Source organism: Myxocyprinus asiaticus, chromosome 20, assembly GCF_019703515.2.
Source record: "Myxocyprinus asiaticus isolate MX2 ecotype Aquarium Trade chromosome 20, UBuf_Myxa_2, whole genome shotgun sequence".
In the NCBI taxonomy this organism is placed as follows: Eukaryota; Metazoa; Chordata; class Actinopteri; order Cypriniformes; family Catostomidae; genus Myxocyprinus; species Myxocyprinus asiaticus.
The window spans coordinates 5,526,442-5,532,974 of NC_059363.1; positions in this window are offsets into that span (position 1 = coordinate 5,526,442).

Below are 6,533 nucleotides of genomic sequence, written 5' to 3' on the forward strand. Positions count from 1 at the left end.
CGATATAGATATTTCAATGGCCAAAGCTGAAACTGATATGAAGAAAGTCGAGTGGCTGATGGCTGATATAACTACCAATATGTATATCATACAATTTGGTAATTTACACAAATTAAATGAACACTTATTTTACTCAAAATTCACTTAAAATATGTTAAAACAGAAAATGTTTCTTTTCTATTAAAAATGCTGTTGGTCAATTTTGGAACTGACGCAAAAGGGAATAGGCATAGTTATCCGCCAACACAATAATCTCAAAATGGCCAAACGTCGGCCAATATCTACCAATATCTATCTGTCACTAATTGAAAATCCCTGACTATTGACCAACATTGTTGAGATCTCTTCTGAAACTCTGGAGGAGACACATGTGAGATTACTGCAGAGAGGATGACCTTTTTCTAAGAAGAATCTAAGAAGCAAAAGTCTTCATTTGTTCTCCATTTAATCTCATTGCTGATATGACAATTAGGATATTAATGCAATCATTTTTGTAATTTTTCTTTGCAGTGGGTTTGGTAAATGCAAATAGCTATTCTTAAGATTTAGGCATTGACAGTAGATGCCATTGCCAACACTCAACATTATTACTGCTACATTGCTTTTGAAAGTAGAAACATGCCTATGTTCAACATTAGTTCACAACAGTAACAGTGCCACTGCTCTTCCTTTTTTTTCTTCACTCTCTCCCTTTCACCTTTACTCTCTGCCCTGTTTTTCTCTCTTGTTCTCTCCCTCTGCTGCATATTATTCTCCCATGATTCAGGCACTGAGGGGAGGTCACCGCTGAAGCCCACTGAAGAAATCCAACCAATTTTAAATATTTTACGCAATTTTAAATGAAGGCCATGAATGATAGATCACAGGAGTGAGATAACGAAAGAGAAAGGAGGAGTAGGTGTTGAAAAAGCCCAAACCTGAATCCTCCCTAATGACTAGGAGCTGTCCATCTCCCCTATACAGTCCTTATTGGAAATCAGAGTGTGTTTATATAGCAAAGATCCTCTCATTAGAACAGCTATGGGTACCTTAGTGCCTAAAGGAAATAAACTGTCTCTCATCTACTGAAGCATGTTCATGCTGAAGCATGTTCATACACTGTTTGAACCAATTTAACATCTGAACTTGATCAGAGACAGGCATGGTTTAAAAATGACAGACAGACAGGCAGGCAGGCAGGCAGGCAGGCAGACAGACAGACAGACAGACAGATAGATAGATAGATAGATAGATAGATAGATATAATGATAAACAGACAGACAGACAGATAGATAGATAGATAAAAGGACAGACAGATAGATAGATAGATAGATAGATAGATAGATAGATAGATATTTTTAAGAACATATGACAACTACCGATATGATCCATTCACATTTTTATTGGATTGCATATTTATATACACTGAGATTTATGCATTGGAGCGTTTCATCTGATCTGTGAACTCCAGTGTGGCAAGAGTGACATCTAGTGGTTAAGTCGTAAACTACAGTAAATACAGCATAGCTTCAGTGCTGCTGTATTGTATTTTTATACTGTGCTGTTCTTGTCAGGTTGCAGTTTTTATCTTTGTTTCTGCAGAGGTCTTCTAGACATTTACAGATGTGGAATGGAAACAAAATAATAGGAACTTTAAACAACAGCTGCATACGGGACACTACGTGAAAATCACTAAGCAATAATGATGGTGGAACGGAGCACTTAATCGTTCAAGAAGGAAAAAAGGTAGGCTATTTAAAACAGCAAGAGAAGGGATGCTTGCAGTGTTAAATAACTGCAGTGGTGGAAAGAGTACTGGTTTTTTTACTTAAGTAAAAGTACTGCTACTGAAGAAATAATTCACTTGAGTACAAGTAGAAGTACTGAGAAATATTATGACTTAAGTAAGAGTAAATAAGTAGTTTGCCGAATAAGTAATTACGTTACAAGTTACTTTATGAAAATTATATTATATATAGTATATATGTATTTTTAGAACACAAAGACTTTTTTGTTTTTGAAAGAAATTGATGCTTCCTTTCACCAAGGTATTGAGTTCTTACAAGTTGCTTTACACAATTTTGGTTTTAAAAATAGGCAAAAAGAAACACAATCCTCTTGAAATTCTATTTTCTTCCAGTGTTTCCCACAGGATTTTGTGAGACTGTGGTGGGTGGACCTCGGACCCTCTAGGGGGGTCATGCTCCCCAGTAAGGAAATGTTGTACATTTTCAAGTTAAATGCATCAATCTGGTGCTCTTTGAGAGCAAAATTAAGAGGCCAGATCTATGAAGAACTTTGTGCTCTAGTAGTAATTAAATCATAAATGGTGATGACACGGCAAAAAAGTCACAACCACAAAGCATGGTAAGCGAGACAGAGTTTAATGCAGTTCATAAATGGTCAAAACACAAAATCGACTAGAGCATACATTTGAGCCAGGGCTCGACATTAAGTATTGTTTAAGCAAATTGGTCATTCACTTGTCCGAGTAAAAAGTTACTTGTCCGGAGAGAACAAAAGACATTTAAGTTGCATGCTCAAGTAACATGTCAAAGTTTATGTCCTATATTTTTCTAAAATTATGACCGATGCCCAACCTAATAGTGTAAATATGCAATCAACTCAGTTCTCTGCAACAGAAATGTAAACTGCACTGGGTAGGGGAGGAGGCTATTGTCATATGATAATTATTTTATGTTACGTATGGTAGTCAAATAAAGAAAGCCTCCATCGCCATCATTTACAGCAGGGATGCTCATAGTTCTATGGAATGAGATTTACTTTTTCATCATGTTATTGCAGCAAGATTTACCATGTACAATAAAGGCTATACATTATCACAATACCAAAATTTCAGTAGTCTGTAGTGAAATTTGACGCTTCTCAATACCAGCTTCAAAACTACAACAAATAATAACACTAAGTAATATGTTAATTATGGAAGAATGGTTTCAAGTTCTTAAGTAATTATTCAAGACTAGTAAACAAACAGTATTAAAATAACAATAAAAAACAGCAATGAATAGAAATAGATTAAAAATAATAGAACAAAAAATACTTCTACTGGTCTTTACTGTATGATTACAATACTTTTTAAAGCTACTAAAGTTACTCAGTCAAGAGTATTGAGTGTTTTCTCGTTTTCTTGTTATGGCTGTTTGATTATTATAATGAAACACTAGACAGCAGCAGGTCTATTTATTAGCTTACATTTACACTTACAAGTCTCACATTTTAATACAAATCCACTTTTTTCTCCGCTGTTTACGTTCACTTTAGACATCACTCTCTGTGTTTATACCTCACCAAGACGGGCATTCAAGCACGCATTAGCATGAGCATTTTCGGAACACATGCGCATGTTCAGCACACACACACATAGACCGCCTGGATTATGGTTGGGTTATGACTGACTGAGAGAGAGTGATGCTTTGCCGAAGCAACGGCGCAAAACATAATGCTACAGATCTAATTATGTTATTATGAGGTGTAAAAATATTTTCGGTTCATTATGAGACTATGGCGGGACAAACTAGTCTAGGTAATTAATGGGAAACACTGTTCTTTTGATGTTTTTAGAAGAACGCTATTGTTTTAGAGAGATGAAGGTTATTCCATGCAATACTGTTTTGAAAAAAGAATCTCTAACCAGCATAGAGAGGGAAGTGAACGGCCCAGATGCACAACAAAAAGACAAGTAAATTACAGTCTCTAGTTTGAGAAACAGACTCCTCACAGGTCCTAATCTAGCAGCTTCTAAATACCAAAGACCTGCATTGCTGCAAGAGGATTCTTGGACAAACAGAACATTTTAAGAATACAACATTTATTTAAATAGAAATATTTGTAACATTCTAAATGTCTCTAAATTGTCTCTAAACTACATAATGTGCATTGTGACTGAAACATTCCTATTTCAGGTTTATTCTCATTCACGTATGTCCAAGTATTTTGTCTATTAAGTTAACATACTGTACAAAACAAATACAATGCAATATCATAGAGGAGGAAATTTGTCCTCAATGATATTGCAGCAATTATTCAGATATGGAATGAGATTATTAAGCAAACTGTTATCAACTCCTACATGCCATCTGAATAAAATAAGGCAAAAATAAAAATGTCTCAGAGTTTAGTGAGAGATATGAATGATTCAAACACTAAAAGTGGTTGTTCTGTATATGTATTATTGTATTACAGTTGTAATAATAAATTCTTAATTAACATTATGGTTATTTAACATATTAAGATATTATTATTAAGTAAATTGTAGCATTTGGTTACATTATGTTTTGTGATTTCTCATACCTTCTTTATATAATATCCATCCCTAGCACACTTTTGGCCTCTAGCGGATGAGGTTTTTCAGACAGATAAACAGCAGCACAGGGCAAGGAATTACAGCGAGCACCGTGAGCGAGAGTGTTACCCGCTCGGACAGTTTATTTTGAACAAGAGGGGCGAACGGTTATGGAATTTAACATGGGAGCACAATACCGAACTGATGTGGATTGATAGAAGCTGACAGCCCGTCTATGCATGTGATGGTGCAAGGAACCGGACAGCGGGGGATAAACATTTTCAGTGAAAAGTGAAAAGAAGATCGCAATGTATGTAATTGTAACTATATCAGAGATTATTAATAAAACACGGGAACTCGTTGCGTGAGCATTAATCCCCATTAATTTCCGACTTTATTGACAATGTATCATTCTAGGGTATTTAAAAAGTTTGTTTTAGACATATAGTAGCAAGTAAAAATTATATCCCCACATATATGTCAAACTACATTGTGTTAATGTTTGACGGTTAAAACATTGCCTACCTTAAAAACAAGTGAAGTTTGATCATTGGTTAAACGTGTTCAGATGGTTCCCTCATACCTGAATGTATGGCTCCTGTCCAGAATAAAATGAAATATGCAGAAAATCACAGTATTACAGTTCTTGTATAGTGACAGGGCAGAAAGTCTTGAAGAAGCTAGAGAAGAGAGGACACTGGCGGCAGTTTATGGAAGCTGCTGTGTTCATGATGCTGTGCCCAACGGGCTTCTGTCATGCCACGCACAGCGCATTTTAGTTTATAAACAGATTTAGTTCTTATAACTTGCCGAGATCTTCTTCCCAAAAACCTTCCCAAAAATTCATAAATATTATGTTTTTTATTTTTTATTTATTTATTTTTTTTTTACTTTGTAATTGTGGTGAAAAATAACTGGAGCGAAGTTGAATACTTCACTTTTAATGAACTCAAGTAAAAGTACTATTATTTATTTAGACTTAATAAAGTAGAAAAATGCAGGCTACTCAAGTACTGTAACGAGAGTAGTAATTTAACATGAGTTTGGAGAAGGATTTTTAGGCTATTTACTGTGTTCACTTTGCATAATCTCTTGTAAAACATATTCTAACATACTAACCTAATTTCCTAATCTGTCATGTACGATCGACTGTCACAATGGCAAAGAAGAAATGCTTTAGAAATTATGGTTACGACCAGAGAATGTTTAGCAGAGATGGGCCACTTCTATTAAAATGAATGGGAGAAATTGGAACGCCCAACGCAGCCAACGGTCAACCGATGTAGAAAGGAAGTCCCGCCAGTACAGGTGAAGGAGCCAATCACCTTTTAGATACAGACATCGCCTGTCAATCAACTCAACAACGCGCATGCGCATTAGCTATACAAGCCGAGAAAATTGCTTTTTTTTGTGTGTGTAAAGGTAAAGAAGCACAATTTATGACAACAGTGTTGTCAGATTTTACTGCTGATTTGAAATATGTCCTTTGACCGTAACCTTGACCAACCGTTTAGGAGATTTCGGTCTTTTCCCATTCAAGTAGATATGAGCTGCACTTGCATGAATGGAAATAACCTACCGAGAGCGTTCCAAAGATGGCCGAAAGTGGACTGACTTGCAAGAAACACTTTGTTGCAACGTCAGAAAGTGAGTGGTCACAACATTCTTTTTTGCTTTGTGTGATGTCATGAAAGAACATATGTGCCCTTCAGAATGTTCAGTGCGAGCTCACATAGCCTTAATAATGCGTTTTGCCATTGCTTTGTATAAATTAGGTTCCCGCGAAGAGTATCATGTATAAACGTACATACGCACCATCTCTGCGCATGAGCGCTAGGTATTTTAGAATACTACTGAGAAATTAGTTGGATTCAAATGTTTATATGGCTAATATTTTTCTTTTAATCGGATTATTTTAGGTCTACAACACCCCCTTCAATCGGATGGAAATTTTATTCGGATCTAGTTCAACTGGATAATTTCTGTGTTTACATCAAGGTTTTTCAATCCAATTGAGCTATCAGTCCGATTCTAAACGGATTATTTGGTTGCACTAATAGACTATTAATGTAAATATATTTTTTAAAAGTTATCTTTTTTCCCCCCTTGTAATTTAGCTTATAATGTGAAGTATCGACCTGAATCAAAAGTGTGGTAAACATGTCACTTACCCCTTAAAGTCCAATAATATTCATTGTGCTTGACAGAAAGAAACGCAATGAGGAGACAGTGACATCTAGCGTTATGTTTG